A 23,863-nucleotide genomic window follows, 5' to 3' on the forward strand; every position below is an offset into this window, starting at 1 on the left:
GTGAATCTAATGTAACACACACCCATAAAATGCGCACCACCCCGTGATGTTTTTCTCACTCCTACTAGTGAATCTAATGTAACACACACCCATACAATGCGCACCACCCCGTGATGTTTTTCTCACTCCTACTAGTGAATCTAATGTAACACACACCCATACAATGCGCACCACCCCGTGCTGTTTTTCTCACTCCTACTAGTGAATCTAATGTAACACACATCCATACAATGCGCACCACCCCGTGATGTTTTTCTCACTCCTACTAGTGAATCTAATGTAACACACACCCATACAATGCGCACCACCCCGTGATGTTTTTCTCACTCCTACTAGTGAATGTAATGTAACACACACCCATACAATGCGCACCACCCCGTGATGTTTTTCTCAATCCTAGTAGTGAATGTAATGTAACACACACCCATACAATGCGCACCACCCCGTGATGTTTTTCTCACTCCTACTAGTGAATGTAATGTAACACACACCCATACAATGCGCACCACCCCGTGATGTTTTTCTCACTCCTACTAGTGAATGTAATGTAACACACACCCATACAATGCGCACCACCCCGTGATGTTTTTCTCACTCCTACTAGTGATTGTAATGTAACACACACCCATACAATGCGCACCACCCCGTGATGTTTTTCTCACACCTACTAATGAATGTAATGTAACACACACCCATACAATGCGCACCACCCCGTGATGTTTTTCACACTCCTACTAGTAAATTTAATGTAACACACACCCATACAATGCGCACCACCCCGTGATGTTTTTCTCACTCCTCCTAGTGAATGTAATGTAACACACACCCATACAATGCGCACCACCCCGTGATGTTTTTCTCACTCCTACTAGTGAATCTAATGTAACACACACCCATACAATGCGCAACACCCCGTGATGATTTTCTCACTCCTACTAGTGAATATAATGTAACACACACCCATACAATGCGCACCACCCCGTGATGTTTTTCTCACTCCTACTACTGAATCTAATGTAACACACACCCATACAATGCGCAACACCCCGTGATGATTTTCTCACTCCTACTAGTGAATGTAATGTAACACACACCCATACAATGCGCACCACCCCGTGATGTTTTTCTCACTCCTACTAGTGAATGTAATGTAACACACACCCATACAATGCGCACCACCCCGTGATGTTTTTCTCACTCCTAGTAGTGAATCTAATGTAACACACACCCATACAATGCGCACCACCCCGTGATGTTTTTCTCACTCCTAGTAGTGAATCTAATGTAACACACACCCATACAATGCGCACCACCCCGTGATGTTTTTCTCACTCCTAGTAGTGAATCTAATGTAACACACACCCATACAATGCGCACCACCCCGTGATGTTTTTCTCACTCCTAGTAGTGAATCTAATGTAACACACACCCATACAATGCGCACCACCCCGTGATGTTTTTCTCACTCCTACTAGTGAATGTAATGTAACACACACCCATACAATGCGCACCACCCCGTGCTGTTTTTCTCACTCCTACTAGTGAATCTAATGTAACACACACCCATACAATGCGCACCACCCCGTGATGTTTTTCTCACTCCTAGTAGTGAATCTAATGTAACACACACCCATACAATGCGCACCACCCCGTGATGATTTTCTCACTCCTAGTAGTGAATCTAATGTAACACACACCCATACAATGCGCACCACCCCGTGATGTTTTTCTCACTCCTAGTAGTGAATCTAATGTAACACACACCCATACAATGCGCACCACCCCGTGATGTTTTTCTCACTCCTAGTAGTGAATCTAATGTAACACACACCCATACAATGCGTACCACCCCTTGATGTTTTTCTCACTCCTAGTAGTGAATCTAATGTAACACACACACATACAATGCGCACCACCCCGTGATGTTTTTCTCACTCCTACTAGTGAATCTAATGTAACACACACCCATACAATGCGCACCACCCCGTGATGTTTTTCTCACTCCTACTAGTGATTGTAATGTAACACACACCCATACAATGCGCACCACCCTGTGATGTTTTTCTCACTCCTACAAGTGAATCTAATGTAACACACACCCATACAATGCGCACCACCCCGTGATGTTTTTCTCAATCCTAGTAGTGAATCTAATGTAACACACACCCATACAATGCGCACCACCCCGTGATGTTTTTCTCACTCCTACTAGTGAATGTAATGTAACACACACCCATACAATGCGCACCACCCCGTGATGTTTTTCTCACTCCTACTAGTGAATGTAATGTAACACACACCAATACAATGCGCACCACACCGTGATGTTTTTCTCACTCCTACTAGTGAATGTAATGTAACACACACCCATACAATGCGCACCACCCCGTGATGTTTTTCTCACACCTACTAGTGAATGTAATGTAACACACACCCATACAATGCGCACCAGCCCGTGATGTTTTTCTCACTCCTACTAGTGAATGTAATGTAACACACACCCATACAATGCGCACCACCCCGTGATGTTTTTCTCACTCCTACTAGTGAATGTAATGTAACACACACTCATACAATGCGCACCACCCCGTGATGTTTTTCTCACTCCTACTAGTGAATGTAATGTAACACACACCCATACAATGCGCACCACCCCGTGATGTTTTTCTCACTCCTACTAGTGAATCTAATGTAACACACACCCATAAAATGCGCACCACGCCGTGATGTTTTTCTCACTCTTACTAGTGAATCTAATGTAACACACACCCATACAATGCGCACCACCCCGTGATGTTTTTCTCACTCCTACTAGTGAATCTAATGTAACAAACACCCATACAATGCGCACCACCACGTGATATTTTTCTCACTCCTACTAGTGAATCTAATGTAACACACACCCATAGAATGCGCACCACCACGTGATGTTTTTCTCACTCCTACTAGTGAATGTAATGTAACACACACCCATACAATGCGCACCACCCCGTGATGTTTTGCTCACTCCTACTAGTGAATGTAATGTAACACACACCCATACAATGCGCACCACCCCGTGATGCATTTCTCACTCCTACTAGTGAGTGTATTGTAACACACACCCATACAATGCGCACCACCCCGTGATGTATTTCTCACTCCTACTAGTGAGTGTAATGTAACACACACCCATACAATGCGCACCACCCCGTGATGTTTTTCTCACACCTACTAGTGAATGTAATGTAACACAAACCCATACAATGCGCACCACCCCGTGATGTTTTTCTCACTCCTACTAGTGAATCTAATGTAACACACACCCATACAATGCGCACCACCCCGTGATGTTTTTCTCAATCCTAGTAGTGAATCTAATGTAACACACACCCATACAATGCGCACCACCCCGTGATGTTTTTCTCAATCCTAGTAGTGAATGTAATGTAACACACACCCATACAATGCGAACCACCCCGTGATGTTTTTCTTACTCCTACTAGTGAATGTAATGTAACACACACCCATACAATGCGCACCACACCGTGATGTTTTTCTCACTCCTACTATTGAATCTAATGTAACACACACCCATACAATGCGCACCACCCCGTGATGTTTTTCTCACTAATACTAGTGAATCTAATGTAACACACACCCATACAATGCGCACCACCCCGTGATGTTTTTCTCACTCCTACTAGTGAATGTAATGTAACACACACCCATACAATGCGCACCACCCCGTGATGTTTTTCTCACTCCTACTAGTGAATGTAATGTAACACACACCCATACAATGCGCACCACCCCGTGATGTTTTTCTCACTCCTACTAGTGAATGTAATGTAACACCCACCCATACAATGCGCACCACCCCGTGATGTTTTTCTCACTCCTACTAGTGAATGTAATGTAACACACACCCATACAATGCGCACCACCCCGTGATGTTTTTCTCACTCCTCCTAGTGAATGTAATGTAACACACACCCATACAATGCGCACCACCCCGTGATGTTTTTCTCACTCCTACTAGTGAATCTAATGTAACACAGACCCATACAATGCGCACCACCCCGTGATGTTTTTCTCACTCCTACTAGTGAATCTAATGTAACACACACCCATACAATTCGCACCACCCCGTGATGTTTTTCTCACTCCTACTAGTGAATCTAATGTAACACACACCCATACAATGCGCACCACCCCGTGATGTTTTTCTCACTCCTACTAGTGAATGTAATGTAACACACACCCATACAATGCGCACCACCCCGTGCTGTTTTTCTCACTCCTACTAGTGAATGTAATGTAACACACACCCATACAATGCGCACCACCCCGTGATGTTTTTCTCACTCCTACTAGTGAATGTAATGTAACATACACCCATACAATGCGCACCACCCCGTGATGTTTTTCTCACTCCTACTAGTGAATCTAATGTAACACACTACCATACAATGCGAACCACCCCGTGATGTTTTTCTCACTCCTACTAGTGAATGTAATGTAGCACACACCCATACAATGCGCACCACCCCGTGATGTTTTTCTCACTCCTACTAGTGAATGTAATGTAACACACACCCATACAATGCGCACCACCCCGTGATGTTTTTCTCACTCCTACTAGTGAATCTAATGTAACAAACACCCATTCAATGCGCACCACCACGTGATATTTTTCTCACTCCTACTAGTGAATCTAATGTAACACACACCCATACAATGCGCACCTCCCCATGATGTTTTTCTCACTCCTACTAGTGAATGTAATGTAACACACACCCATACAATGCGCACCACCCCGTGCTGTTTTTCTCACTCCTACTAGTGAATCTAATGTAACACACATCCATACAATGCGCACCACCCCGTGATGTTTTTCTCACTCCTACTAGTGAATCTAATGTAACACACACCCATACAATGCGCACCACCCCGTGATGTTTTTCTCACTCCTACTAGTGAATGTAATGTAACACACACCCATACAATGCGCACCACCCCGTGATGTTTTTCTCAATCCTAGTAGTGAATGTAATGTAACACACACCCATACAATGCGCACCACCCCGTGATGTTTTTCTCACTCCTACTAGTGAATGTAATGTAACACACACCCATACAATGCGCACCACCCCGTGATGTTTTTCTCACTCCTACTAGTGAATGTAATGTAACACACACCCATACAATGCGCACCACCCCGTGATGTTTTTCTCACTCCTACTAGTGATTGTAATGTAACACACACCCATACAATGCGCACCACCCCGTGATGTTTTTCTCACACCTACTAATGAATGTAATTTAACACACACCCATACAATGCGCACCACCCCGTGATGTTTTTCTCACTCCTACTAGTAAATTTAATGTAACACACACCCATACAATGCGCACCACCCCGTGATGTTTTTCTCACTCCTCCTAGTGAATGTAATGTAACACACACCCATACAATGCGCACCACCCCGTGATGTTTTTCTCACTCCTACTAGTGAATCTAATGTAACACACACCCATACAATGCGCAACACCCCGTGATGATTTTCTCACTCCTACTAGTGAATATAATGTAACACACACCCATACAATGCGCACCACCCCGTGATGTTTTTCTCACTCCTACTACTGAATCTAATGTAACACACACCCATACAATGCGCACCACCCTGTGATGTTTTTCTCACTCCTACTACTGAATCTAATGTAACACACACCCATACAATGCGCACCACCCCGTGATGTTTTTCTCACTCCTACTAGTGAATGTAATGTAACACACACCCATACAATGCGCACCACCCCGTGATGTTTTTCTCACTCCTACTAGTGAATGTAATGTAACACACACCCATACAATGCGCACCACCCCGTGATGTTTTTCTCACTCCTACTAGTGAATGTAATGTAACACACACCCATACAATGCGCACCACCCCGTGATGTTTTTCTCACTCCTAGTAGTGAATCTAATGTAACACACACCCATACAATGCGCACCACCCCGTGATGTTTTTCTCACTCCTAGTAGTGAATCTAATGTAACACACACCCATACAATGCGCACCACCCCGTGATGTTTTTCTCACTCCTAGTAGTGAATCTAATGTAACACACACCCATACAATGCGCACCATCCCGTGATGTTTTTCTCACTCCTAGTAGTGAATCTAATGTAACACACACCCATACAATGCGCACCACCCCGTGATGTTTTTCTCACTCCTACTAGTGAATGTAATGTAACACACACCCATACAATGCGCACCACCCCGTGCTGTTTTTCTCACTCCTACTAGTGAATCTAATGTAACACACACCCATACAATGCGCACCACCCCGTGATGTTTTTCTCACTCCTAGTAGTGAATCTAATGTAACACACACCCATACAATGCGCACCACCCCGTGATGTTTTTCTCACTCCTAGTAGTGAATCTAATGTAACACACACCCATACAATGCGCACCACCCCGTGATGTTTTTCTCACTCCTAGTAGTGAATCTAATGTAACACACACCCATACAATGCGCACCACCCCGTGATGTTTTTCTCACTCCTAGTAGTGAATCTAATGTAACACACACCCATACAATGCGTACCACCCCTTGATGTTTTTCTCACTCCTAGTAGTGAATCTAATGTAACACACACACATACAATGCGCACCACCCCGTGATGTTTTTCTCACTCCTACTAGTGAATCTAATGTAACACACACCCATACAATGCGCACCACCCCGTGATGTTTTTCTCACTCCTACTAGTGATTGTAATGTAACACACACCCATACAATGCGCACCACCCCGTGATGTTTTTCTCACTCCTACTAGTGAATCTAATGTAACACACACCCATACAATGCGCACCACCCCGTGATGTTTTTCTCAATCCTAGTAGTGAATCTAATGTAACACACACCCATACAATGCGCACCACCCCGTGATGTTTTTCTCACTCCTACTAGTGAATGTAATGTAACACACACCCATACAATGCGCACCACCCCGTGATGTTTTTCTCACTCCTACTAGTGAATGTAATGTAACACACACCAATACAATGCGCACCACACCGTGATGTTTTTCTCACTCCTACTAGTGAATGTAATGTAACACACACCCATACAATGCGCACCACCCCGTGATGTTTTTCTCACACCTACTAGTGAATGTAATGTAACACACACCCATACAATGCGCACCAGCCCGTGATGTTTTTCTCACTCCTACTAGTGAATGTAATGTAACACACACCCATACAATGCGCACCACCCCGTGATGTTTTTCTCACTCCTACTAGTGAATGTAATGTAACACACACCCATACAATGCGCACCACCCCGTGATGTTTTTCTCACTCCTACTAGTGATTGTAATGTAACACACACCCATACAATGCGCACCACCCCGTGATGTTTTTCTCACTCCTACTAGTGAATCTAATGTAACACACACCCATAAAATGCGCACCACGCCGTGATGTTTTTCTCACTCTTACTAGTGAATCTAATGTAACACACACCCATACAATGCGCACCACCCCGTGATGTTTTTCTCACTCCTACTAGTGAATCTAATGTAACAAACACCCATACAATGCGCACCACCACGTGATATTTTTCTCACTCCTACTAGTGAATCTAATGTAACACACACCCATAGAATGCGCACCACCCCGTGATGTTTTTCTCACTCCTACTAGTGAATGTAATGTAACACACACCCATACAATGCGCACCACCCCGTGATGTTTTGCTCACTCCTACTAGTGAATGTAATGTAACACACACCCATACAATGCGCACCACCCCATGATGTATTTCTCACTCCTACTAGTGAGTGTATTGTAACACACACCCATACAATGCGCACCACCCCGTGATGTATTTCTCACTCCTACTAGTGAGTGTAATGTAACACACACCCATACAATGCGCACCACCCCGTGATGTTTTTCTCACACCTACTAGTGAATGTAATGTAACACACACCCATACAATGCGCACCACCCCGTGATGTTTTTCTCACTCCTACTAGTGAATCTAATGTAACACACACCCATACAATGCGCACCACCCCGTGATGTTTTTCTCAATCCTAGTAGTGAATCTAATGTAACACACACCCATACAATGCGCACCACCCCGTGATGTTTTTCTCAATCCTAGTAGTGAATCTAATGTAACACACACCCATACAATGCGAACCACCCCGTGATGTTTTTCTTACTCCTACTAGTGAATGTAATGTAACACACACGCATACAATGCGCACCACACCGTGATGTTTTTCTCACTCCTACTATTGAATCTAATGTAACACACACCCATACAATGCGCACCACCCCGTGATGTTTTTCTCACTAATACTAGTGAATCTAATGTAACACACACCCATACAATGCGCACCACCCCGTGATGTTTTTCTCACTCCTACTAGTGAATCTAATGTAACACACACCCATACAATGCGCACCACCCCGTGATGTTTTTCTCACTCCTACTAGTGAATGTAATGTAACACACACCCATACAATGCGCACCACCCCGTGATGTTTTTCTCACTCCTACTAGTGAATGTAATGTAACACCCACCCATACAATGCGCACCACCCCGTGATGTTTTTCTCACTCCTACTAGTGAATGTAATGTAACACACACCCATACAATGCGCACCACCCCGTGATGTTTTTCTCACTCCTCCTAGTGAATGTAATGTAACACACACCCATACAATGCGCACCACCCCGTGATGTTTTTCTCACTCCTACTAGTGAATCTAATGTAACACACACCCATACAATGCGCACCACCCCGTGATGTTTTTCTCACTCCTACTAGTGAATCTAATGTAACACACACCCATACAATTCGCACCACCCCGTGATGTTTTTCTCACTCCTACTAGTGAATCTAATGTAACACACACCCATACAATGCGCACCACCCCGTGATGTTTTTCTCACTCCTACTAGTGAATGTAATGTAACACACACCCATACAATGCGCACCACCCCGTGCTGTTTTTCTCACTCCTACTAGTGAATGTAATGTAACACACACCCATACAATGCGCACCACCCCGTGATGTTTTTCTCACTCCTACTAGTGAATGTAATGTAACATACACCCATACAATGCGCACCACCCCGTGATGTTTTTCTCACTCCTACTAGTGAATCTAATGTAACAAACTACCATACAATGCGCACCACCCCGTGATGTTTTTCTCACTCCTACTAGTGAATGTAATGTAGCACACACCCATACAATGCGCACCACCCCGTGATGTTTTTCTCACTCCTACTAGTGAATGTAATGTAACACACACCCATACAATGCGCACCACCCCGTGATGTTTTTCTCACTCCTACTAGTGAATCTAATGTAACAAACACCCATTCAATGCGCACCACCACGTGATATTTTTCTCACTCCTACTAGTGAATCTAATGTAACACACACCCATACAATGCGCACCTCCCCATGATGTTTTTCTCACTCCTACTAGTGAATGTAATGTAACACACACCCATACAATGCGCACCACCCCGTGATGTTTTTCTCACTCCTACTAGTGAATGTAATGTAACACACACCCATACAATGCGCACCACCCCGTGATGTATTTCTCACTCCTACTAGTGAGTATAATGTAACACACACCCATACAATGCGCACCACCCCGTGATGTTTTTCTCACACCTACTAGTGAATGTAATGTAACACACACCCATACAATGCGCACCACCCCGTGATGTTTTTCTCACTCCTACTAGTGAATCTAATGTAACACACACCCATAAAATGCGCACCACCCCGTGATGTTTTTCTCACTCCTACTAGTGAATCTAATGTAACACACACCCATACAATGCGCACCACCCCGTGATGTTTTTCTCACTCCTACTAGTGAATCTAATGTAACACACACCCATACAATGCGCACCACCCCGTGCTGTTTTTCTCACTCCTACTAGTGAATCTAATGTAACACACATCCATACAATGCGCACCACCCCGTGATGTTTTTCTCACTCCTACTAGTGAATCTAATGTAACACACACCCATACAATGCGCACCACCCCGTGATGTTTTTCTCACTCCTACTAGTGAATGTAATGTAACACACACCCATACAATGCGCACCACCCCGTGATGTTTTTCTCAATCCTAGTAGTGAATGTAATGTAACACACACCCATACAATGCGCACCACCCCGTGATGTTTTTCTCACTCCTACTAGTGAATGTAATGTAACACACACCCATACAATGCGCACCACCCCGTGATGTTTTTCTCACTCCTACTAGTGAATGTAATGTAACACACACCCATACAATGCGCACCACCCCGTGATGTTTTTCTCACTCCTACTAGTGATTGTAATGTAACACACACCCATACAATGCGCACCACCCCGTGATGTTTTTCTCACACCTACTAATGAATGTAATTTAACACACACCCATACAATGCGCACCACCCCGTGATGTTTTTCTCACTCCTACTAGTAAATTTAATGTAACACACACCCATACAATGCGCACCACCCCGTGATGTTTTTCTCACTCCTCCTAGTGAATGTAATGTAACACACACCCATACAATGCGCACCACCCCGTGATGTTTTTCTCACTCCTACTAGTGAATCTAATGTAACACACACCCATACAATGCGCAACACCCCGTGATGATTTTCTCACTCCTACTAGTGAATATAATGTAACACACACCCATACAATGCGCACCACCCCGTGATGTTTTTCTCACTCCTACTACTGAATCTAATGTAACACACACCCATACAATGCGCACCACCCTGTGATGTTTTTCTCACTCCTACTACTGAATCTAATGTAACACACACCCATACAATGCGCACCACCCCGTGATGTTTTTCTCACTCCTACTAGTGAATGTAATGTAACACACACCCATACAATGCGCACCACCCCGTGATGTTTTTCTCACTCCTACTATTGAATGTAATGTAACACACACCCATACAATGCGCACCACCCCGTGATGTTTTTCTCACTCCTACTAGTGAATGTAATGTAACACACACCCATACAATGCGCACCACCCCGTGATGTTTTTCTCACTCCTAGTAGTGAATCTAATGTAACACACACCCATACAATGCGCACCACCCCGTGATGTTTTTCTCACTCCTAGTAGTGAATCTAATGTAACACACACCCATACAATGCGCACCACCCCGTGATGTTTTTCTCACTCCTAGTAGTGAATCTAATGTAACACACACCCATACAATGCGCACCACCCCGTGATGTTTTTCTCACTCCTAGTAGTGAATCTAATGTAACACACACCCATACAATGCGCACCACCCCGTGATGTTTTTCTCACTCCTACTAGTGAATGTAATGTAACACACACCCATACAATGCGCACCACCCCGTGCTGTTTTTCTCACTCCTACTAGTGAATCTAATGTAACACACACCCATACAATGCGCACCACCCCGTGATGTTTTTCTCACTCCTAGTAGTGAATCTAATGTAACACACACCCATACAATGCGCACCACCCCGTGATGTTTTTCTCACTCCTAGTAGTGAATCTAATGTAACACACACCCATACAATGCGCACCACCCCGTGATGTTTTTCTCACTCCTAGTAGTGAATCTAATGTAACACACACCCATACAATGCGCACCACCCCGTGATGTTTTTCTCACTCCTAGTAGTGAATCTAATGTAACACACACCCATACAATGCGTACCACCCCTTGATGTTTTTCTCACTCCTAGTAGTGAATCTAATGTAACACACACACATACAATGCGCACCACCCCGTGATGTTTTTCTCACTCCTACTAGTGAATCTAATGTAACACACACCCATACAATGCGCACCACCCCGTGATGTTTTTCTCACTCCTACTAGTGATTGTAATGTAACACACACCCATACAATGCGCACCACCCCGTGATGTTTTTCTCACTCCTACTAGTGAATCTAATGTAACACACACCCATACAATGCGCACCACCCCGTGATGTTTTTCTCAATCCTAGTAGTGAATCTAATGTAACACACACCCATACAATGCGCACCACCCCGTGATGTTTTTCTCACTCCTACTAGTGAATGTAATGTAACACACACCCATACAATGCGCACCACCCCGTGATGTTTTTCTCACTCCTACTAGTGAATGTAATGTAACACACACCAATACAATGCGCACCACACCGTGATGTTTTTCTCACTCCTACTAGTGAATGTAATGTAACACACACCCATACAATGCGCACCACCCCGTGATGTTTTTCTCACACCTACTAGTGAATGTAATGTAACACACACCCATACAATGCGCACCAGCCCGTGATGTTTTTCTCACTCCTACTAGTGAATGTAATGTAACACACACCCATACAATGCGCACCACCCCGTGATGTTTTTCTCACTCCTACTAGTGAATGTAATGTAACACACACCCATACAATGCGCACCACCCCGTGATGTTTTTCTCACTCCTACTAGTGATTGTAATGTAACACACACCCATACAATGCGCACCACCCCGTGATGTTTTTCTCACTCCTACTAGTGAATCTAATGTAACACACACCCATAAAATGCGCACCACGCCGTGATGTTTTTCTCACTCTTACTAGTGAATCTAATGTAACACACACCCATACAATGCGCACCACCCCGTGATGTTTTTCTCACTCCTACTAGTGAATCTAATGTAACAAACACCCATACAATGCGCACCACCACGTGATATTTTTCTCACTCCTACTAGTGAATCTAATGTAACACACACCCATAGAATGCGCACCACCCCGTGATGTTTTTCTCACTCCTACTAGTGAATGTAATGTAACACACACCCATACAATGCGCACCACCCCGTGATGTTTTGCTCACTCCTACTAGTGAATGTAATGTAACACACACCCATACAATGCGCACCACCCCGTGATGTATTTCTCACTCCTACTAGTGAGTGTATTGTAACACACACCCATACAATGCGCACCACCCCGTGATGTATTTCTCACTCCTACTAGTGAGTGTAATGTAACACACACCCATACAATGCGCACCACCCCGTGATGTTTTTCTCACACCTACTAGTGAATGTAATGTAACACACACCCATACAATGCGCACCACCCCGTGATGTTTTTCTCACTCCTACTAGTGAATCTAATGTAACACACACCCATACAATGCGCACCACCCCGTGATGTTTTTCTCAATCCTAGTAGTGAATCTAATGTAACACACACCCATACAATGCGCACCACCCCGTGATGTTTTTCTCAATCCTAGTAGTGAATCTAATGTAACACACACCCATACAATGCGAACCACCCCGTGATGTTTTTCTTACTCCTACTAGTGAATGTAATGTAACACACACCCATACAATGCGCACCACACCGTGATGTTTTTCTCACTCCTACTATTGAATCTAATGTAACACACACCCATACAATGCGCACCACCCCGTGATGTTTTTCTCACTAATACTAGTGAATCTAATGTAACACACACCCATACAATGCGCACCACCCCGTGATGTTTTTCTCACTCCTACTAGTGAATGTAATGTAACACACACCCATACAATGCGCACCACCCCGTGATGTTTTTCTCACTCCTACTAGTGAATGTAATGTAACACACACCCATACAATGCGCACCACCCCGTGATGTTTTTCTCACTCCTACTAGTGAATGTAATGTAACACCCACCCATACAATGCGCACCACCCCGTTATGTTTTTCTCACTCCTACTAGTGAATGTAATGTAACACACACCCATACAATGCGCACCACCCCGTGATGTTTTTCTCACTCCTCCTAGTGAATGTAATGTAACACACACCCATACAATGCGCACCACCCCGTGATGTTTTTCTCAATCCTAGTAGTGAATCTAATGTAACACACACCCATACAATGCTCACCACCCCGTGATGTTTTTCTTACTCCTACTAGTGAATGTAATGTAACACACACCCATACAATGCACACCACCCCGTGATGTTTTTCTCACTCCTACTAGTGAATCTAATGTAACACACACCCATACAATGCGCACCACCCCGTGATGTTTTTCTCAATCCTAGTAGTGAATCTAATGTAACACACACCCATACAATGCGCACCACCCCGTGATGTTTTTCTCACTCCTACTAGTGAATGTAATGTAACACACACCCATACAATGCGCACCACCCCGTGATGTTTTTCTCACTCCTACTAGTGAATGTAATGTAACACACACCAATTCAATGCGCACCACACCGTGATGTTTTTCTCACTCCTACTAGTGAATGTAATGTAACACACACCCATACAATGCGCACCACCCCGTGATGTTTTTCTCACACCTACTAGTGAATGTAATGTAACACACACCCATACAATGCGCACCAGCCCGTGATGTTTTTCTCACTCCTACTAGTGAATGTAATGTAACACACACCCATACAATGCGCACCACCCCGTGATGTTTTTCTCACTCCTACTAGTGAATGTAATGTAACACACACCCATACAATGCGCACCACCCCGTGATGTTTTTCTCACTCCTACTAGTGATTGTAATGTAACACACACCCATACAATGCGCACCACCCCGTGATGTTTTTCTCACTCCTACTAGTGAATCTAATGTAACACACACCCATAAAATGCGCACCACGCCGTGATGTTTTTCTCACTCTTACTAGTGAATCTAATGTAACACACACCCATACAATGCGCACCACCCCGTGATGTTTTTCTCACTCCTACTAGTGAATCTAATGTAACAAACACCCATACAATGCGCACCACCACGTGATATTTTTCTCACTCCTACTAGTGAATCTAATGTAACACACACCCATAGAATGCGCACCACCCGGTGATGTTTTTCTCACTCCTACTAGTGAATGTAATGTAACACACACCCATACAATGCGCACCACCCCGTGATGTTTTGCTCACTCCTACTAGTGAATGTAATGTAACACACACCCATACAATGCGCACCACCCCGTGATGTATTTCTCACTCCTACTAGTGAGTGTATTGTAACACACACCCATACAATGCGCACCACCCCGTGATGTATTTCTCACTCCTACTAGTGAGTGTAATGTAACACACACCCATACAATGCGCACCACCCCGTGATGTTTTTCTCACACCTACTAGTGAATGTAATGTAACACACACCCATACAATGCGCACCACCCCGTGATGTTTTTCTCACTCCTACTAGTGAATCTAATGTAACACACACCCATACAGTGCGCACCACCCCGTGATGTTTTTCTCAATCCTAGTAGTGAATCTAATGTAACACACACCCATACAATGCGCACCACCCCGTGATGTTTTTCTCAATCCTAGTAGTGAATCTAATGTAACACACACCCATACAATGCGAACCACCCCGTGATGTTTTTCTTACTCCTACTAGTGAATGTAATGTAACACACACCCATACAATGCGCACCACACCGTGATGTTTTTCTCACTCCTACTATTGAATCTAATGTAACACACACCCATACAATGCGCACCACCCCGTGATGTTTTTCTCACTAATACTAGTGAATCTAATGTAACACACACCCATACAATGCGCACCACCCCGTGATGTTTTTCTCACTCCTACTAGTGAATGTAATGTAACACACACCCATACAATGCGCACCACCCCGTGATGTTTTTCTCACTCCTACTAGTGAATGTAATGTAACACACACCCATACAATGCGCACCACCCCGTGATGTTTTTCTCACTCCTACTAGTGAATGTAATGTAACACCCACCCATACAATGCGCACCACCCCGTGATGTTTTTCTCACTCCTACTAGTGAATGTAATGTAACACACACCCATACAATGCGCACCACCCCGTGATGTTTTTCTCACTCCTCCTAGTGAATGTAATGTAACACACACCCATACAATGCGCACCACCCCGTGATGTTTTTCTCACTCCTACTAGTGAATCTAATGTAACACACATCCATACAATGCGCACCACCCCGTGATGTTTTTCTCACTCCTACTAGTGAATCTAATGTAACACACACCCATACAATGCGCACCACCCCGTGATGTTTTTCTCAATCCTAGTAGTGAATCTAATGTAACACACACCCATACAATGCTCACCACCCCGTGATGTTTTTCTTACTCCTACTAGTGAATGTAATGTAACACACACCCATACAATGCGCACCACCCCGTGATGTTTTTCTCACTCCTACTAGTGAATGTAATGTAACACACACCCATACAATGCGCACCACCCCGTGATGTTTTTCTCACTCCTACTAGTGAATGTAATGTAACACACACCCATACAATGCGCACCACCCCGTGATGTTTTTCTCACTCCTACTAGTGAATGTAATGTAACACACACCCATACAATGCGCACCACACCGTGATGTTTTTCTCACTCCTACAAGTGAATCTAATGTAACACACACCCATACAATGCGCACCACCCCTTGATGTTTTTCTCACTCCTCCTAGTGAATCTAATGTAACACACACCCATACAATGCGCACCAGCCCGTGATGTTTTTCTCACTCCTACTAGTGAATGTAATGTAACACACTCCCATACAATGCGCACCAGCCCGTGATGTTTTTCTCACTCCTGCTAGTGAATGTAATGTACCACACACCCATACAATGCGCACCACCCCGTGATGTTTTTCTCACTCCTACTAGTGAATGTAATGTAACACACACCCATACAATGCGCACCACGCCGTGATGTTTTTCTCACTCCTACTAGTGAATGTAATGTAACACACACCCATACAATGCGCACCACCCCGTGATGTTTTTCTCACTCCTATTAGTGAATGTAATGTAACACACACGCATACAATGCGCACCACCCCGTGATGTTTTTCTCACTCCTACTTGTGAATTTAATGTAACACACACCCATACAATGCGCACCACCCCGTGATGTTTTTCTCACTCCTACTAGTGAATGTAATGTAACACACACCCATACAATGCGCACCACCCCGTGATGTTTTTCTCACTCCTACTAGTGAATGTAATGTAACACACACCCATACAATGCGCACCACCCCGTGATGTGTTTCTCACTCCTACTAGTGAGTGTAATGTAACACACACCCATACAATGCGCACCACCCCGTGATGTTTTTCTCACTCCAACTAGGGAATGTAATGTAACACACACCCATACAATGCGCACCACCCCGTGATGTTTTTCTCACTCCTACTAGTGAACGTAATGTAACACACACCCATACAATGCGCACCACCCCGTGATGTTTTTCTCACTCCTACTAGTGAATGTAATGTAACACACACCCATACAATGCGCACCACCCCGTGCTGTTTTTCTCACACCTACTAGTGAATGTAATGTAACACACACCCATACAATGCGCACCACCCCGTGATGTTTTTCTCACTCCTATTAGTGAATGTAATGTAACACACACCCATACAATGCGCACCACCCCGTGATGTTTTTCTCACTCCTACTAGTGAATCTAATGTAACACATACCCATACAATGCGCAACACCCCGTGATGTTTTTCTCACTCCTACTAGTGAATATAATGTAACACACACCCATACAATGCGCACCACCCCGTGATGTTTTTCTCACTCCTACTACTGTATCTAATGTAACACACACCCATACAATGCGCACCACCCCGTGATGTTTTTCTCACTCCTACTACTGAATCTAATGTAAGACACACCCATACAATGCGCCCCACCCCGTGATGTTTTTCTCACTCTTACTAGTGTATGTAATGTAACACACACCCATACAATGCGCACCACCCCATGATGTTTTTCTCACTCCTACAAGTGAATGTAATGTAACACACACCCATACAATGCGCACCACCCCGTGATGTTTTTCTCACTCCTACTAGTGAATCTAATGTAACACACACCCATACAATGCGCACCAGCCCGTGATGTTTTTCTCACTCCTACTAGTGAATGTAATGTAACACACACCCATACAATGCGCACCACCCCGTGATGTGTTTCTCACTCCTACTAGTGAGTGTAATGTAACACACACCCATACAATGCGCACCACCCCGTGATGTATTTCTCACTCCTACTAGTGAGTGTAATGTAACACACACCCATACAATGCGCACCACCCCGTGATGTTTTTCTCACACCTACTAGTGAACGTAATGTAACACACACCCATACAATGCGCACCACCCCGTGATGTTTTTCTCACTCCTACTAGTGAATCTAATGTAACACACACCCATACAATGCGCACCACCCCGTGATGTTTTTCTCACTCCTACTAGTGAATGTAATGTAACACACACCCATACAATGCGCACCACCCCGTGATGTTTTTCTCACTCCTACTAGTGAATGTAATGTAACACACACCCATACAATGCGCACCACCCCGTGATGTTTTTCTCACTCCTACTAGTGAAACTAATGTAACACACATCAATACAATGCGCACCACCCCGTGATGTTTTTCTCACTCCTACTAGTGAATCTAATGTAACACACACCCATACAATGCGCACCACCCCGTGATGTTTTTCTCAATCCTAGTAGTGAATCTAATGTAACACACACCCATACAATGCGCACCACCCCGTGATGTTTTTCTCAATCCTAGTAGTGAATCTAATGTAACACACACCCATACAATGCGAACCACCCCGTGATGTTTTTCTTACTCCTACTAGTGAATGTAATGTAACACACACCCATACAATGCGCACCACCCCGTGATGTTTTTCTCACTCCTACTAGTGAAGGTAATGTAACACACACCCATACAATGCGCACCACCCCGTGATGTTTTTCTCACTCCTACTAGTGAATCTAATGTAACACACACCCATACAATGCGCACCACCCCGTGCTGTTTTTCTCACTCCTACTATTGAATCTAATGTAACACACACCCATACAATGCGCACCACCCCGTGCTGTTTTTCTCACTAATACTAGTGAATCTAATGTAACACACACCCATACAATGCGCACCACCCCGTGATGTTTTTCTCACTCCTACTAGTGAATGTAATGTAACACACACCCATACAATGCGCACCACCCCGTGATGTTTTTCTCACTCCTACTAGTGAATCTAATGTAACACACACCCATACAATGCGCACCACCCCGTGATGTTTTTCTCACTCCTACTAGTGAATGTAATGTAACACCCACCCATACAATGCGCACCACCCCGTGATGTTTTTCTCACTCCTACTAGTGAATGTAATGTAACACACACCCATACAATGCGCACCACCCCGTGATGTTTTTCTCATTCCTACTAGTGATTGTAATGTAACACACACCCATACAATGGGCACCACCCCGTGATGTTTTTCTCACACCTACTAGTGAATGTAATGTAACACACACCCATACAATGCGCACCACCCCGTGATGTTTTTCTCACTCCTACTAGTGAATGTAATGTAACACACACCCATACAATGTGCACCACAACGTGATGTTTTTCTCACTCCTCCTAGTGAATGTAATGTAACACACACCCTTACAATGTGCACCACAACGTGATGTTTTTCTCACTCCTCCTAGTGAATGTAATGTAACACACACCCTTACAATGCGCACCACCCCGTGATGTTTTTCTCACTACTACTAGTGAATCTAATGTAACACACACCCATACAATGCGCACCACCCCGTGATGTTTTTCTCAATCCTAGTAGTGAATCTAATGTAACACACACCCATACAATGCGCACCACCCCGTGATGTTTTTCTTACTCCTACTAGGGAATGTAATGTAACACACACTCATACAATGCGCACCACCCCGTGATGTTTTTCTCACTCCTACTAGTGAACGTAATGTAACACACACCCATACAATGCGCACCACCCCGTGATGTTTTTCTCACTCCTACTAGTGAATGTAATGTAACACACACCCATACAATGCGCACCACCCCGTGCTGTTTTTCTCACTCCTACTAGTGAATGTAATGTAACACACACCCATACAATGCGCACCACCCCGTGATGTTTTTCTCACTCCTATTAGTGAATGTAATGTAACACACACCCATACAATGCGCACCACCCCGTGATGTTTTTCTCACTCCTACTAGTGAATCTAATGTAACACACACCCATACAATGCGCAACACCCCGTGATGTTTTTCTCACTCCTACTAGTGAATATAATGTAACACACACCCATACAATGCGCACCACACCGTGATGTTTTTCTCACTCCTACTACTGAATCTAATGTAACACACACCCATACAATGCGCACCACCCCGTGATGTTTTTCTCACTCCTACTACTGAATCTAATGTAACACACACCCATACAATGCGCACCACCCCGTGATGTTTTTCTCACTCTTACTAGTGAATGTAATGTAACACACACCCATACAATGCGCACCACCCCATGATGTTTTTCTCACTCCTACTAGTGAATGTGATGTAACACACACCCATACAATGCGCACCACCCCGTGATGTTTTTCTCACTCCTACTAGTGAATGTAATTTAACACACACCCATACAATGCGCACCACCCCGTGATGTTTTTCTCACTCCTACTAGTGTATCTAATGTAACAAACACCCATACAATGCGCACCACCCCGTGATGTTTTTCTCACTCCTACTAGTGAATGTAATGTAGCACACACCCATACAATGCGCACCACCCCGTGATGTTTTTCTCACTCCTACTAGTGAATCTAATGTAACAAACACCCATACAATGCGCACCACCCCGTGCTGTTTTTCTCACTAATACTAGTGAATCTAATGTAACACACACCCATACAATGCGCACCACCCCGTGATGTTTTTCTCACTCCTACTAGTGAATGTAATGTAACACACACCCATACAATGCGCACCACCCCGTGATGTTTTTCTCACTCCTACTAGTGAATGTAATGTAACACACACCCATACAATGCGCACCACCCCGTGATGTTTTTCTCACTCCTACTAGTGAATGTAATGTAACACACACCCATACAATGCGCACCACCCCGTGATGTTTTTCTCACTCCTACTAGTGAATGTAATGTAACACCCACCCATACAATGTGCACCACCCCGTGATGTTTTTCTCACTCCTACTAGTGAATGTAATGTAACACACACCCTTACAATGCGCACCACCCCGTGATGTTTTTCTCACTACTACTAGTGAATCTAATGTAACACACATCCATACAATGCGCACCACCCCGTGATGTTTTTCTCACTCCTACTAGTGAATCTAATGTAACACACACCCATACAATGCGCACCACCCCGTGATGTTTTTCTCAATCCTAGTAGTGAATCTAATGTAACACACACCCATACAATGCGCACCACCCCGTGATGTTTTTCTTACTCCTACTAGGGAATGTAATGTAACACACACTCATACAATGCGCACCACCCCGTGATGTTTTTCTCACTCCTACTAGTGAATGTAATGTAACACACACCCATACAATGCGCACCACCCCGTGATGTTTTTCTTACTCCTACTAGGGAATGTAATGTAACACACTCCCATACAATGCGCACCAGCCCGTGATGTTTTTCTCACTCCTGCTAGTGAATGTAATGTACCACACACCCATACAATGCGCACCACCCCGTGATGTTTTTCTCACTCCTACTAGTGAATGTAATGTAACACACACCCATACAATGCGCACCACGCCGTGATGTTTTTCTCACTCCTACTAGTGAATGTAATGTAACACACACCCATACAATGCGCACCACCCCGTGATGTTTTTCTCACTCCTACTACTGAATCTAATGTAACACACACCCATACAATGCGCACCACCCCGTGATGTTTTTCTCACTCTTACTAGTGAATGTAATGTAACACACACCCATACAATGCGCACCACCCCATGATGTTTTTCTCACTCCTACTAGTGAATGTGATGTAACACACACCCATACAATGCGCACCACCCCATGATGTTTTTCTCACTCCTACTAGTGAATGTAATTTAACACACACCCATACAATGCGCACCACCCCGTGATGTTTTTCTCACTCCTACTAGTGTATCTAATGTAACAAACACCCATACAATGCGCACCACCCCGTGATGTTTTTCTCACTCCTACTAGTGAATGTAATGTAGCACACACCCATACAATGCGCACCACCCCGTGATGTTTTTCTCACTCCTACTAGTGAATCTAATGTAACAAACACCCATACAATGCGCACCACCCCGTGCTGTTTTTCTCACTAATACTAGTGAATCTAATGTAACACACACCCATACAATGCGCACCACCCCGTGATGTTTTTCTCACTCCTACTAGTGAATGTAATGTAACACACACCCATACAATGCGCACCACCCCGTGATGTTTTTCTCACTCCTACTAGTGAATGTAATGTAACACACACCCATACAATGCGCACCACCCCGTGATGTTTTTCTCACTCCTACTAGTGAATGTAATGTAACACACACCCATACAATGCGCACCACCCCGTGATGTTTTTCTCACTCCTACTAGTGAATGTAATGTAACACCCACCCATACAATGTGCACCACCCCGTGATGTTTTTCTCACTCCTCCTAGTGAATGTAATGTAACACACACCCTTACAATGCGCACCACCCCGTGATGTTTTTCTCACTACTACTAGTGAATCTAATGTAACACACATCCATACAATGCGCACCACCCCGTGATGTTTTTCTCACTCCTACTAGTGAATCTAATGTAACACACACCCATACAATGCGCACCACCCCGTGATGTTTTTCTCAATCCTAGTAGTGAATCTAATGTAACACACACCCATACAATGCGCACCACCCCGTGATGTTTTTCTTACTCCTACTAGGGAATGTAATGTAACACACACTCATACAATGCGCACCACCCCGTGATGTTTTTCTCACTCCTACTAGTGAATGTAATGTAACACACACCCATACAATGCGCACCACCCCGTGATGTTTTTCTTACTCCTACTAGGGAATGTAATGTAACACACTCCCATACAATGCGCACCAGCCCGTGATGTTTTTCTCACTCCTGCTAGTGAATGTAATGTACCACACACCCATACAATGCGCACCACCCCGTGATGTTTTTCTCACTCCTACTAGTGAATGTAATGTAACACACACCCATACAATGCGCACCACGCCGTGATGTTTTTCTCACTCCTACTAGTGAATGTAATGTAACACACACCCATACAATGCGCACCACCCCGTGATGTTTTTCTCACTCCTATTAGTGAATGTAATGTAACACACACGCATACAATGCGCACCACCCCGTGATGTTTTTCTCACTCCTACTTGTGAATTTAATGTAACACACACCCATACAATGCGCACCACCCCGTGATGTTTTTCTCACTCCTACTAGTGAATGTAATGTAACACACACCCATACAATGCGCACCACCCCGTGATGTTTTTCTCACTCCTACTAGTGAATGTAATGTAACACACACCCATACAATGCGCACCACCCCGTGATGTGTTTCTCACTCCTACTAGTGAGTGTAATGTAACACACACCCATACAATGCGCACCACCCCGTGATGTTTTTCTTACTCCAACTAGGGAATGTAATGTAACACACACCCATACAATGCGCACCACCCCGTGATGTTTTTCTCACTCCTACTAGTGAACGTAATGTAACACACACCCATACAATGCGCACCACCCCGTGATGTTTTTCTCACTCCTACTAGTGAATGTAATGTAACACACACCCATACAATGCGCACCACCCCGTGCTGTTTTTCTCACTCCTACTAGTGAATGTAAT

Source organism: Cavia porcellus, unplaced genomic scaffold, assembly GCF_034190915.1.
Source record: "Cavia porcellus strain 051 isolate PalLab524CR breed Dunkin Hartley unplaced genomic scaffold, mCavPor4.1 scaffold_37, whole genome shotgun sequence".
NCBI classification, from domain to species: Eukaryota; Metazoa; Chordata; class Mammalia; order Rodentia; family Caviidae; genus Cavia; species Cavia porcellus.